Raw genomic sequence first — 15,379 nt, 5'->3', positions numbered from 1 at the left:
TTCTTGGTGACCTTTCTTATTTAAAAAATAAAACCAAAGTTTCTATGTTTTGGCCTTAGCCGTCTCCTGGTGGCTAAGCTGATTCAGAAGACTGTGTGTTTGTGTGCTTTTCTCTCTCATCCTTTCCCCCTTCCCAGAATTAGCTCTTCGTTTACCTCTTCTAAATCCAAGTATAGGCTGAACCAGAGTTGCCAGGGCCCCAAGGATAGGAGAAGGGCTTCCCAGGTGGTGCTAGTGGTAAGGAACCCACCTGCCATGCAGGAGATGTAAGAGACACAGGTTTGATCTCTGGGTCGTCAAGATTCCCCTGCAGGAGGAAATGACAACCCACTCCAGTATTCTTGCCTAAAAAATCCAATGGACAGAAGATCCTGGCAGGCTACTGACTATAGGGTGGCAAAGAATCGGACACAACTGAAGAGACTTTAGCATGCAAATATGCAAGGAAAGGAGAAACAGGGAGGCTTGCTTGCTCAGTTACACTTCAGGACCCGGGACAGCTCCTCAGCGATCTTGGTGTGCACGCCTACTTTCTAGACCTCATAGAATGTCAGAATGGAATCAAATTTGAAAAGCCATTTGGTTCACCTCCTGCCTTTTGATGATGCCTAGATAAAGAATCCCACTTAGCAAGTATTTCAGAATTATTAACCACCTGGCTGTGGGAGATGCAAAGGGCTTGGAGAGCTTCCCCTCCCACAGCATTTCTTGTATCTACATGTCTGCTGATGCCAAAAGAGAAGCCTTCAGTTCAACTCAGCAAGTTTATATGGATCAAATTTTTTCCTCCCTGGAAAGAGATATGACCTAAATACAGGTATGCTGTGTGAAGGAGAATAAAGGGACTCCAATTTGAATGAGGAAAATAATTCCTCCCGAGGGCTTGTCTTGAAGAGGACTAGAGGAAGAGAGCATGATGCATTGAGAAAGCAGGAAATGGCAAAAGAAGTAAAGGGGCATTCAGAGAAGTCTGGGTCTCTGAAGGCAAATGTGATGAGCTTCACACTGTTGACACCAGTGTACCCGGAACACACAGTCAAGAAGTCTTCCACTTTTTTGGAAAGAATAGAGGTCTGTTGTCTCCTCTTCTCAATACATATAGCAAGAGTCACTAGATTCATTTTCAAAAGATGTGTATGTAATGATTTAATGTCTTTTGTCTTCATTGTTCCTCACAATAAACTTGGAAAGGTCAGGTTTGGGGGGGATTTATTTTCTTTTTTGTCCACGTTGCCTGACATGCAAGATCCTAATTTCCCAACTAGGGATGAAACCTGTGCCCCCTGCAGTGGAAGCAGTCTTAACCACTGGACCACCAGAGAAATCCCAGAAAGAGTTTTATTATTTTCATTTTTCAAATGAATAAACTGAGACACTGAGAGGTTGCCCAAAGTGACACAGCTGGAAAATGACAGAGCTGGGTCTTGAACTCAGTTTCTGTGACTCTAAGCTGATGTTCTTTCTATCACAGAACCCCTAATAGAGTCTTGTGAGCATGTGGTAAAATACATATATCATGAATTTTACTGCTTTCACCATTTTAAAGTGTACAATTCAGAGGCATTAATTATGTTCTAAAACTTTTTCATCACTTGAAATAGAAATTCTATAACCATTAAATAGTAACTCCTCCCATCCCCCCAGACTCTGACCTCTGGTAACTTCTATTCTATGTTCTGTCTCTTTGATTTTGCCTCTTCTAGGTACTTGATATGATTGGAATGGTAGAATATTTGTTCTTTTGTGCCTGGCTTATTTTATTTAGTGTAATGTTTTTGAAGACCATCAGTGTTGTAGCAGGCACCAGAGCTCCATTTCTTCTTAGAGCCTAATAGGGTCTTATGGGTGCAAAGGACAGATTCACCAGCAGTAATGAGGGGTTACTGTAAGCAACCTTATAGAATTAAGGAAGACAGAAATCTCAGCTACAAGGCTAGAAGTTCAGGAATAGCCATATGGTTGGGCTTACTGGGGACTTAAATACAGTTTAGAATCTGATCAGCACAGCTCTAGGGACCAAAATATTTCATTGCCCCCGTAGTGGCAGGAATTTGCTGTTTTCTGATACTTGGCCATTTTGCCTTGTTAGTAATCTGCTTCCTTATCTCCTGTATGGTCTGGCACTACTTCTTAGTTCATACTCTCTGAAAACCACCTACTTCTTACTCTCTGAAAAGCAATGCTCAGGCTTTTGCTGATTCCAGATTTCTACCATTTCGGTGATATGCTGTCTTTTATCCCTCCATGTGCTTCATCTCCTGTGCCCACTGTCAACTGACAAGTCTTCCTCCAAAAATCTGATTCTCTTTTCTTTTTTCCCCCACTAGAACAGAAATTCTGGAGAAGGCAATGGCACTCCACTCCAGTACTTTTGCCTGGAGAATCCCATGGACGGAGGAGCCTGGTAGGCTGCAGTCCATGGGGTCGCTAGAGTCGGACACGACTGAGCGACTTCACTTTCACTTTTCATTTTCATGCACTGGAGGAGGAAATGGCAACCCACTCCAGTATTCTTGCCTGGAGAATCCCAGGGACGGGGGAGCCTGGTGGGCTGCCGTCTGTGGGGTCGCACAGAGTCGGACACGACTGAAGCAACTTAGCAGCAGCAGCAGCAGAACAGAAATAAAATTTAATTCATTGAAAAGTGTGGCAGTGAACAGGGTCCTTCGAAGGGCACTTTCTGAGTTAGATGACACAGAGCCAGGGCAGAACGTCCAGGAACAGATGATGCAAACACAGGAATTCCACAAATTCAGTTTCTGATTGGCCTAGTTAGTCTCCAGTCATCTCATACCATACCACCTCATAAGCCACTTACCTGCCCAGAAATTAGCTGCCCTTGAGTCAAGCATCTTCCCCTGCTCTGATCATTTGTGGCCAGGGTAATAAGTTACATGCTATTAAATATGGCTCTTGATGGTAAAGGCCTGCTTCTCTCAAGAGGAGGTTGAGAGCATGGCAGGCAGGCACCTAGAGGGTCATTGACTTCATTCTTCTACATCAGCTTTAAGTCTCTGCCATGGCACTATCTATATAGTATTTTAACCCTTTCACCTGTATCTACTTCTGTGACTCCTCAAGTCATGGAGCAGAGTTGTAAATGTCTGGGTTAATGTGTCCTATGCAGCTGTTTCTACACATATTTTAGACTATTAGGTGTATCTTGGAGATATTGGGGTTTTGGTTCCAGGACACTGCAATAAAGTGATTATCTAAGACTAACATCACAATAAAGCAAGTCCCACAAAGTTTTTGGTTTCCCTGTGCACAGAGAGCCCCCACTTGCTGCAACTAGAGAAAAGCCTGTGCAGCAATGAAGACCCAGCACACCCAAAAATAAATAAAATAAAATAAAAAATCTATACTGTGAGAAGCTTGGCAAGACAAATGACTGAGCACCCACAAACAAAAACATGCACAGATATATTATGTTATATAGCCCATGCACTGCAGCAAAGAATAGCCCTCTCTTGCCACAACTAGAGAAAGTGTGCACACTGCAGAGAAAACCCAAAGCAACCTAAATAAATAAGAAAGAATGTATTTTTAAAAATACTTTAAAAAATGTACATACCTTAATTTACAATATTGCTCAAAATGCTAATCATCATCTGAGCCTTCAGCCAACCACAATATTTTTGCTGATGAGAGATTTTAAATATTATGAGAATTACCAAATTGTGACAGAGATGCGAAGTGAGCAAATGCTGTTGGAAAAAATGGCCCCAATAGGCTTCCTTGATGCAGGGGTGCCACAATTTGTAAAAGATAAATAAATGGATTAAAAAACCACAAACAAAAAAACAGTATCTACAAAGCACAATAAAATGAGGTCTGCCTGCACAAATAATTGCTATATGGTAATATGTAGTTTGGAGTTGCTTGTAATATCCCCACTGTGTGTCCCAGCTACCTACTTACAGTTTCTGAATGGATTGCTTTAAGATTGAAAATCTGTTTTCAGTTCTCTTGCCAAGTTGTGGTAACAGGAAGATATTCAGAACAGGGTACACTGAGGTGTTAGCAAATCCCTAAGGTGGATTCCACTGCATGCATAATGCAGGAAAAAAGCCTGGACTTTGGGAACCAAGCCATTCCTTGTTAGGTGGCTGTGACAGAGAATGCAGTGCTCACATAAATATCACATTAATACCCCTCCCGTACCCTCGCAGTTAGGCTGGGGCATGTGACTAATTCTGGCCAAGGGACTGTGAGAGGAGGTGATGCATGTTCTCCACACTTTCTCTTCCTAGAAGGTACAAGTTGAGGTGGCAGAACCCACAATAGCAAGACTGGATCCCTGAGTTATCATCTGGAACGGTGTTTCCCTGGGGAGGTCTCCTAGCCTGCAGAGGACCTTTTGTGAGTAAGAAATAAACCTCTATGGGTTAGGCCCTGGAGACTGGAGTATGATTGTTACTGCAACATAGTCTAGGGTCTTCCTTACTGGTACAGTCACTGACCAACAATGTGAGCTTGTAACAGGATCTTCAGTCCTCATCTTCCTCTTCGGAAACATGAGACTTGCCCCATGTAGTCTCAAAGGTCACCTTCTAAGATTCTCTGATTGTTAGCTGGCCATGTCACGTTGACTTTTCCTGTATGAGGTTTCTGTCCATTTCTTTCCATTCTTACCGCCATTGAGGTATTTTATTTCTCTCACTTGATTCATTCCAAAAGCTTTCTAATTGCTCTCCGTGTCACCAGGCTCATGAATTTCAGCCTTCCCAGTTTCTCAGTGTAGATTATGTCCTCTTCTTCCTCAAAAGTCTTAACAAGCTGCCCATTGCCTACTGAACAAAATCCGTGTGATGTCTGACATTTGAAGTCCTTGATAATCTGTGGTTGGTTATTTGTGCAGAGCTCTTTCGTCCCAAGTGTACTGTGGGCTCCTTGACTTTCAGAACCATGCATGTCTGACTCAGTGTATAGCCTCCCACACAGTTAATGACTGTTGACATGGAACATCAAATATCTTCAAACTAGGAATGAAACTTTAAGAAAGTGATAGAAACCCCCCGATGAATTTCAGTGATGGTGTTTGGCCATGGCATGACTGTGTTGTGCACAGCGGAAACGTGCTGAATAGGGGTGTGATAAAATCTGCATCCAAGGTCGATTAAAGACTGTCTGAAAGGCTTTGTGCAGTAAGGGAGGTGAGGAAGTAACAAAAGATGTAAGGCAAGGTCCCTGCCCTCCAGAGGATGAGTGGTGTGGGGGACATGTGTACAGGAAGACGTCTGCTTAGAAGAGAAAAGGAGTCCTTGAAGTGGCTTCCTGGGGACTCAGCAAAGGAATACTGGTTATTAGGGCTGGCCCTGGTACAGCCCTCCCTCAAAGAAATGCTGTGACTCAGACCCCGCTGGCTTCACCCCCAGTGCCACAGGGGACCCCTAGTGGGCGCAACACACAGGGAGAGGGGGAGAAAGGAGGAATTGGAAAGGGGGAAGGAAAGAGGGGGAGAAGGGACGTGACGAAGAAAATGAGCGTAGAGGAAGTACATTACCACAGAATCTTAACATTTATATCCTACCTCCTAGTTCAAACAGCATTTTCACGAGAATCCTGTGAAGTGGCTATCAAATTTTTATTCTGCTGATGATAAAAAAGGAGAGATCAAGTGACTCAGTTGCAAATTTAGGCTTCTAATGTCGAACCAACGAGAGAAAGTACCTCGGCTCCTGTGCCGTGAGGTAAATTATGACTATCTGGGATTATGACCCGGAGACTAAAATTAATATCTGTGAGCCCATACCGATGTAATTAAAAGGTTGAATAAATAAACAGTGGGGAAGAAGGAAGAAAGAAGAAATCTCCCTTATAGAAGAATTCTAATTAATACATGTGAAAGGAATGAGAGAACCAGCAAATCACGTTTAGAGCACCACAGGAATAATTGCTAAGCTAAGATCTACTAATGAAGGTTATATTAGTGAGCAAAAGTTTAAGGAGAAACCTGATATTTGCATGGCCTTAAAGTATCGACTCCCAAATATTTAATTAGCTTTATTTTTAACATATATCCACAAATGCTTGGAGACTCCTCCATCCACAGGTAAAGCTTAATTTCTCTCCCCTTATATGTGGGCTAGAATTAGTGATATGCTTCTAACAGAGCAAGAAGAGCCAGCCAGGAACCAAGTAGGAACTCTATTAGTCTCTGTGAGCCAAAGTCTCTTTCACAGCAATTCACCTCTGCTGTTGTAGCATGAAAGCCGCCACAGATAATATGTAAAATAATGAGTGTGACTTTGTACCAATAAAACTTTATTTACAAGAAACAAGCAGTGGGCTGGATTTGGCCTTCCTGGATTTGCTGAATAGCATGGATGCATACATGATCAGACTGTTTGTGACCCCACAGACTATAGCCTGCCACACTCCTCTGACCATGGGATTTTCCCAGCAAGAATACTGGAGTGGGTTGCTCTTCCCTCCTTCATGGGGAGCTTCCCAATCCAAGGGCTGAACCTGCGTCTCCTGCATTGCTGGTTGGATTCTTTACCACTGAACCACTGGGGAGACTCCCTGGAATAGCACATAGAAAGGAAAAAATAGTACCTTTGCAATGGAGAAACCCAGCAGATACCGCCTTAACCAGCTGATTAAGGTTAACATTGCTCGTAATGTCATATTGAAGTGATGTCAGTGGAGCAACAAAGGAAGGAACACCAAAAGTTGATCCCTTCATTATAGTAACAAAAAATGCAACAAAAACTGTCAGGGTCAACTTTTTTTTTTTTTAATTTATATTTTATTTTATTTTTTTTTAATTTTATTTTTTAACTTTACAATATTGTATTGGTTTTGCCATATATCAAAATGAATCCGCCACAGGTATACATGTGTTCCCCATCCTGAACCCTCCTCCCACCTCCCTCCCCATGCCATCCCTCTGGGTCGTCCCAGTGCACCAGCCCCAAGCATCCAGTATCATGCATCGAACCTGGACTGGTGACTCGTTTCATATAAATGCTATTATACATGTTTCAATGCCATTCTCCCAAATTATCCCACCCTCTCCCTCTCCCACAGAGTCCAAAAGACTGTTCTATACATCAGTGTCTCTTTTGCTGTCTTGTATACAGGGCTATTGTTACCATCTTTCTAAATTCCATATATATGCTTTAGTATACTGTATTGGTGTTTTTCTTTCTGGCTTACTTCACTCTGTATAATAGGCTAAAAATATGGAACGCTTCACGAATTTGTGTGTCATCCTTGCGCAGGGGCCATGCTAATCTTCTCTGTATCATTCCAATTTTAGTGTATGTGCTGCCGAAGCAAGCACTAGGGTCAACTTTTTCAGAACACTGGCCACTAACTAAAAGCCTCCAACAACCAGGGGAATGCTTTCAAGGAACACCAACTGTATTTCAGTGAGAATAGCAAGGCTTTGTGATGTTTTAACTTATCCTAGTCCCATCCAGGGTTGGAAGTAGCCTTGAAGAAAATAGCTGCATTCCCCGTATGGGTGCTGGGGACAAAGGGAACAGAGTGGATTTTATTTACAAGAAATAGTGATTGTTTTGAACTATTAGATGGCTCCCTGAAGGACTGGCTTAAAGGATATGTCTTAATTTGAAACCACATGAAAAAATAAAGAATACCATTTAAGGTAACTCCATAGGTAGATACAAAAGACAGTATAAATGCACTTATTGCAACTCTTTGTTTTCTCCTCTTATTTAAAAGATAACTATATAAAGCAATAATAATAAATTTGCATTGATGGGCACACAATGTATTAAAATGTATGATAATAACATAATAGTACAAAGAAGGGGAGAGGGAACAGAGGTATATGGGGGTAAATTTTTTGTATAATAGTGAAACTACTTGGCATTAATCAGAACCAAATTGTTATAGTTAAGAAATTCATTGTAATTTCAGTTATAACTGTCCAACTGTATGTTGTTCATAGTCCAAGGACAAAAAGAAATTAACTAAAAAAAATAGTAAACAAGAGAATTAAAATGGTACCCTAGAGCATAGCTAATCAACACAGAAGACAGTAGTGGAAAAATAAGAGGAACAGAAAAGATATACAACATATAAAAAACAGATAAAATTCCTATTTTATGATCAATTACATTAAATGTAACTGGATTGAACATTCCAATTAAAAGGCAGAGAATGCTATAGTGGATTTCTGAAAAATATTATTCAACTATATGCTATCTAAAAGAGACTCACTTTAGATTCAAAGACAGGACTAGGTAGAAAGTAAAAGAATGGGAAAGATATTCCATGCTAATAGTAATTAAAAGGGAGCTGGAATGGCTATCCTAACATCATACAAAATAGCCTTTAAGACAAAAATTGTTATAAGAGACAAAGAAGGACATTATATAATGATACAGAGATACTACACATATAAGGTACTGGGGGTTAGGACTTTTAACACATGCATTGAGAGGGGAGGCGGATACACACTTCAGTATGTGAGAGTGACCTTGGGAGCCTAGCACAGAGCACCACAGAGATGCAGAGCAGTGAGCTCCCTGCAGCAGCAAGAGGCAGGCATGTGTCGGGCTGTGCATGAAGGGTTTTCATCAACCACACATGTAACAGTGATAGAGGCAGCTGCTCCCCTAATCAGGTTGTCTGGTGAGTGGAAATATTTCTTCCATTCTCTGTCCTTAAATCACTTAGAACAACACTGCCCCCTTTGGTTTGTATAAAACCAGGGATACACGATAACTCAAGGGGAGAAAGGGCTATTGGGCTTTCTGTTCATCTGGCATGTGGGTGATCAAGCTCGGTTTCTTTTGAAAAGTAGAAGAGATGTGACTTTATGTGTCTTCTAGGCTGGTGATTCTGGTCTTGCTGGTTACATAAATTCAAGCTGGGCTTCTGAGACAAGATTGCTTTATGTCTTTTGTCACTATTTCTGTCTGTCTTTCTTTCTTTCTTTGTTTCTTTGGAGAGCAGGGTTAGGATAATGGAAAACCAGAATTTTAAGGTAACTAGAAGGTCCCTTATCCTTCAAAGAGGACTGCTCCTGTGTATCTTAGTATCTTGTAAAATGTGACCATGCCCCCTCCCCACTCCCCACAGATGTGTGATTTTCTCATCATTTGAGACAGTTTGCTTCTCAACCTTTTCATCCTCATTACTTCCTCTCATTCCCCTAGGTGGACACATGCTGATGTCATGGTTTAGTCGCTAAGTCATGTCTAGCTCTTTTACAACCCCATGGACTGTAGCCCGCCAGGCTCCTCTGCCCATGGGATTCTCTAGGTGAGAATACTGGAATTGGTAGCCATTTCCTTCTCCAGGGGATCTTCCTGACCCAGGGATGGAACCCGCTTCTCCTGCACTGGCAGGCGGATTCTTTACTAACTGAGCACCAGGGACACATGCTGAGTGGTCTGTAATGAATGTTTAATGGTCCATCATTTCTATTGCTCAAATACATTCATTTTTAAAAAATTATTATAATTAGGATGGATTATTCTTGCTCTAGGATCTCATGATTAATGATTTGGTGCATTTAAAGTCCCAGATATGCAGGCAGTGTCAGGCCCCAATTCAAAGGCTTTTTCCCTCCTTTGTTTCCTCATTTAGAATGATGTATTCCCTCTCTCATAAAAACAGCTTTAAAGTCATAGATATATTGTAGATAGATTGTAACTACTCCTTCAAAGATTCTCTAAGAATTGGGGCTTTTTTTTTTTGGCTGTGATGCATGGCTTGTGGGATCTGTTTCTTGACCAAGGATTGAACCCAGGCCACAGCAGTGAAAGCCCAGAATCCTAACTGCTAGGCCACCAGGGAACTCCCAGGGCTCTTAGAGAAATGTCTCAAACTGAACTTCTACCCAGCCTTGTGAAAAGAAAAAAGGCTTATTTTTTCTTCCCACTTCTTTGTGCTAATTCTTTTGCTTTTTAAAAGATTTAACTTATACTTCCTATTTCTCATGTTGCTATACAGCCTTCAAATATTTTAAGAATTATTATTCATAATTTTCAATTTTAATAGCCACCTTATAGCCCATCAAGTTGGTGTAGTTTACTTAGTCATTCCTCAATAGCTGGACATTTAGGTTTTTTCCCTTCAGTTTTTACCACTGGAGAAAACATCGCAGTGATGACTTTTTTCCGTTATATTCTTCTTCCGTTGTTTACTTAAGGCAAGCTGCCAGAAACAGAATCACTGTTTTAAAGTCCACAGACATGCATTGCAAAGTTGTTTTCTGAAATGGTTGTGTCAGTTTATCTTTTGGCATTTATTAGTGTGTTTATTTTACTATACTCTCACCAACATGAAGCATGAGAGTTTTAAAACTTTGCTAACTAGAATATATATCTTATTCCTGACTTCTTATTTTGAAATATTTCAAATCTTCAGAAAAGCTATGAGTGACACAATGAACGCTGCGTTCCCTTTCCTTAGACTGAATTACCGTTTTGCCACATTCGCTCTAACTCTGTATACAGATGCATATACACACATACAGCTTTCCCTAAACCACTGAGTTAGTTGTAGGCGTCATGACACTTCACTCCAAAATACTTCAGCAAGTGTCTCCCAAGAAAATGGATGTTCTCCTACGTAGCTGCAGCATAATCATCACCCTTGGGAAATTTAACATTGATACAAGGCTGCATTTGGTTTATATATCTCTTCTATTTTCTTTAATCTAGAACAGGGTTTTTGTTGTTGTTTTAAACACTGATCTTGTTGAAGCACCAGGCCGGTTGCTTTGTCTTTGTCAGATTCTTACCTTGTGTTTAGATTCAGGTTAGACGCTTTTGGCAGGAGTACTACATAGACAATGTTGTGTCCTTCCTGGCACATCACATTTGGGGGCTACTGATATCAGATGGTTTTATCATGTTAAAGCTTTTATTTTGTGATAGTATTGACATACAATTATTATTTCCTAGGAAAGAGAGTGAGGGACAGGGAGGCCTGACATGCTGCAGACTCACCAAGAGTCGGACACGATGACTTAGCGACCGAACAACAGGAAGGATAATACCCTCCAAACTACTGCCTGAGAGGAATCGGGCTCTCTGTTTCTAATAGGAAGAGAGAGGGAGGTAACACCGGATGAACACTTACTTTGTTCCAGACGCCATACCTAGGGTGTTTGCAAAATTAATACCATTAAGCCCTTATAACAACCCAGGGATTACTATACACATTCACATATATGAAATCTAAGGCTTAAAGAAAGGGCCAAGCAACATTTCAAAGTTCCAAAAATTGATGGAGGTTAGTTTTAATACAGGTCAATCTTCCTTTAAAGCTCATGCTTATTCAACATATTCTGCCTTCTGGAAACCATGTTCACAACAATGTGGAGTATCCTCACATGGGCCCATCCTGCATGGGATGATGGAAGGATGGCAAGTGCAAGGCGCATGCATCTCCATTCACCTTCCTCACTCACCGCAGACATTGCTAATCAAACCCATCATGCAACCCTCCAAGCACAGGTGTTTTGAATTCTTTCCCAAGTCACTATTACAGGCAGCTGCTAACAACTGAGAGCAGTGGGCAGGGGAGAGAAAGTGTACTCTGTGGATTTGTAAGCAGGCACACACAGGTTCAAACCACTTACTAGCTATGACTTTGGGAAAGTCACAACGTTTCTGAGGCTCAGTTTTGTTATCTATAAGTTGAAATAATATGTAATTTGCACTAGAGTTCCATTAGAATTATTAAGAGGATTGGCATGTTTTAAAAGTACCCAAAACGCTGCACTTGGCTCATATTTTGAATTCAAAAATGTGTCATTTTTGATGCTCAACATTGCTAATCCTCAGAGAAATGCAGATCAAAACCGCAAAGAGCTATCACCTCACACCTGCCAGGAAGGCTATCATCAAAAAGACAATAAATAAGAAATGTTGGTGAGTATGTGGAGAAAAGGGAACCCTCATCACACTTGGTGGGAGTGTAAATTGGTGCAGCCACTATGGAGAACAGTATAAAGGTTTCTCAAAAGACTAAAAATAGAACTACTAGTGATCCAGCAATACCACTCCTGGGTGTGAATATATATATATATATATATGAAGAGTGTGTGCTCAGTCGTGTCTGACTCTGTGACCCCATGGACTGTAACCCATCAGATTTCCCAGGCAAAAATATTAGGGTAGGGGGTAGGTTGCCATTACCTCCTCCAGGGGATCTTCCCACCCAGGGATTGAACCCATGTCTCCTGTGTCTCCTGCATTGGCAACTGGATTCTTCACCACTTGAACCACCTGGGAAGCCCTAGATATACATATATAGGCCTTCATTCTTTTTTATGGCTAAGTAGTATCCCTTTGTGTGTGACATCTTATATATATATATCTCCCCAAACTGAAAAACACTCATCTGAAAAATACATGCCCCCCAATATTCACAGCAGCATCATTTACAATAGCCAAGATACTGAGGCAACCTCAGTGTCCACCAACAGATGAATGGATAAACATGTCTCTGTCTCTCTCTCACACACACACACACACACACACACACACACACACAGAGAGGAATACTACTCAGCCATAAAAAAGAATGAAATTTTGCCATTCACAAGAGCATAGATGGACCCGGAGAGTGTTATAAGACAAGGCAGACAGAGAAAAACAAATACTGTATGTTTTAACTTCTGTGTGAAATCTAAAGAATAGAACAAATGAACGAATATAATAAAACAGAAACAGACTCACAAATATAGGGAAAAACTAGTGGTTATCTGTGGGGAGGTGAGGGCAAGATAGGGGTAAGGGCTTAAGAGGTACAAAGTACTATGTATAAAATGAATAACATACAAGGATATATATAGCCAATATTTTATAACCTTACATGGAGTATAATCTATAAAAATTTTGAATTACATTGGGGGGCAGGAGGAGAAGGGGACGACAGAGGATGAGATGGCTGGATGGCATCACTGACTCGATGGACGTGAGTCTCGGTGAACTCCGGGAGTTGGTGATGGACAGGGAGGCCTGGCGTGCTGCGATTCATGGGGTCGCAAAGAGTCGGACACGACTGAGTGACTGATCTGATCTGATACCTGAAACTACTACTGTAAATCAACTATACTTCAAAAACAAAAAGTATGACTTTTAAGGAGCCCTGTCTGTCACTTCAGTTCTTGCTCTGTAGACCCTGGGAAACTGTAAGAAAACAAGGAAATTATATCAAGGAAGCAAACCTGGGAGAGAAATATACACAGCACATAGTTAAGTACGGGCTGTGAGTTCTGTAGAGGTTAAAAAAGGAGTGAAGGAGACCCTGGCTGGAATGCTCCAGGGCAGCCTTCTGAATCAGGTGGATGGGAGCAGGTCTGATGGAGATTCAGAGTGTTCTGAATCTTTGATGGAGTCCCCAGAGTGTTGTTGGGGGTGTGTTCCAACAGGAGTAAAAGTGGTAAGAGAAAGTCAAGAGTACAGAAAGGAGACTGGCCCATTTGGAACATAGGGTTGAGCTTGGAGAACGTCCTGGGTCAATGAGAGAATCAGGTGAGAAGGAAAAGCAGTGACCTTTGGTTTCCCTCTTGTTCCCAGCTGGCCCGTGGTCTTATCCATTTGTGCGTGCTAAGTGGCTTCAGTCGTGTTCAACTCTGTGCGGCCCTATGGGCTGTAGCCCGCCAAGTTCCTCTGTCCATGGGATTCTACAGGCAAGAATACTGGAGTGGGTAGCCATGCCCTCCTCCAGGAGCCATTCCCCAGTTAGCCCCTAAGTGTACCTGGGAGGCCAGCCATGGTGCACAGTTTTGGGCTACCACCAGGGGTCAGTATGGCCCAACAGCTTCGAGCTTCTCCGGTTGGTGTAGATTTCTGAGTTCCTTTTTTGTGCCAGGTGCTGAGCTGGGGGCTTAAAAGAATCCATCCACCAATCAAAGGGGTGGAGCTCTTTGTATGGCTGTTGCGATGTGCTTTTTCCTCAGTGATCTCATTCAGTACTAATCACAACCTTGTGTGGTCTCCGTGTATTAGTCTCATCCTCGTGGAGAAAGAGATGTTGAGAATTTTAAAGTTCAAATAGACTTTGAAGGAATCTGAATTTGAACCCAGGGCTATGATCTCCAACCCCGTGCCCTGCTCTGCAGCCTATAGCATTTTGTCAAGGGGATGCTGCTGCTGCTGCTGCTAAGTTGCTTTAGTCGTGTCCGACTCTGTGCGACCCCATAGACGGCACTCACCAGGTTCCCCCGTCCCTGGGATTCTCCAGGCAAGAACACTGGAGTGGGTTGCCATTTCCATCTCCAATGCTTGAAAGTGAAAAGTGAAAGCGAAGTCGCTCAGTCGTGTCCAACTCCTAGCGACCCCATGGACTGCAGCCTACCAGGCTCCTCCGTCCACCGGATTTTCCAGGCAAGAGTACTGGAGTGGGGTGCCATTGCCTTCTCCGGTCAAGTGGATAGGAGCATGCAAATATTTAGCATCATAATGAGTTGCATTAATAATTATTTAAAGACCAATGGCAGAATTTCAGTTAGAGAAGATGAAAAAGTTCCGGAGATAGAGTGGTGACGGTTGCACAACAATGTTTGTGTTTAATGCCACCGAACTGTTCACTTACAAATGATTAAAACGGTAAATTTTATGGTACATATACATTGCCACATTTTAAAATGGCAATTTACTATATATCTATATATATAAAACATTCATTAATAACAATAGTTAATGGTATATATTAGTAGCTGTCTTTTTAAAGCACTTATAAATGTATTAATCATTTAATTCTAACAACCACCAGTTGAGGTAGGTACTGTTCTTATTCTCATTTAGTAAATAATGTCAGGAATTCCCTGGTGGTCCACTGGTTAGGACTCCATGCTTTAATTGCCAACGGCATGGGTTTGATCTCTGGTTGGGTAACTAGGATCCCATAAGCCTTGAGGTGCTGCCAGAAAATAAAATAAAATAATTTCAATAATCACTTGATCTGTCCTTCCTCTTTCTCTCCCCTGCATCCACTTCAGTACAGGCCAAGATCTGCATCTAACTAATCCTTAGGGCTTCCCAGGTGGCTCAGTGGTAAAGAATCCACCTGCCAATGCAGGAGCCACGGATTTGATCCCTGGGTCGAGAATATTCCCCTGGGAAAGGAAATGGCAACCCACTCCAATATTCTTACCTGGGAAATCCCATGGACAGAGGAACCTGGTGTGCTACAGTCCATGGGGTCATAAGAGTCCACAACTTAGCAACTAAACAACAGCAACAACAACAAATTAATCCTTGGTGACCAGCATTGTAAAGTGTGATGGAATGGAAAGACCCTGGTCTTTGAAGCTCACCAACCTGGAGCTGATGTGCGTTCTGCTGTTTTACCAGCTGAATGTTCTTAGACAAGATACTTAGTCTCTCTGAGCCTCAATTTTTTTCATTTATGAAATATAATAATAGTTCCCACTTTG

The 15,379-nt window shown here is 41.8% G+C and overlaps 1 protein-coding gene and 1 non-coding gene across 2 annotated transcripts in view; one reads left to right on the top strand and one right to left on the bottom strand.

Moving 5' to 3' along the window:
- Positions 1-15,379, top strand: part of NT5C2 (5'-nucleotidase, cytosolic II) — a 150,714-nt gene that overhangs the window by 8,112 nt on the left and 127,223 nt on the right. The gene's annotated exons all lie outside the window — the stretch shown is intronic.
- Positions 7,185-7,291, bottom strand: LOC129637139 (U6 spliceosomal RNA). Its single transcript, XR_008707349.1, has one exon. It is a non-coding gene; the product is annotated as a U6 spliceosomal RNA (small nuclear RNA).

This window comes from Bubalus kerabau, chromosome 22, assembly GCF_029407905.1.
Source record: "Bubalus kerabau isolate K-KA32 ecotype Philippines breed swamp buffalo chromosome 22, PCC_UOA_SB_1v2, whole genome shotgun sequence".
NCBI lineage: Eukaryota > Metazoa > Chordata > Mammalia > Artiodactyla > Bovidae > Bubalus > Bubalus kerabau.
This window is presented reverse-complemented; position numbering and strand designations above follow the sequence as displayed.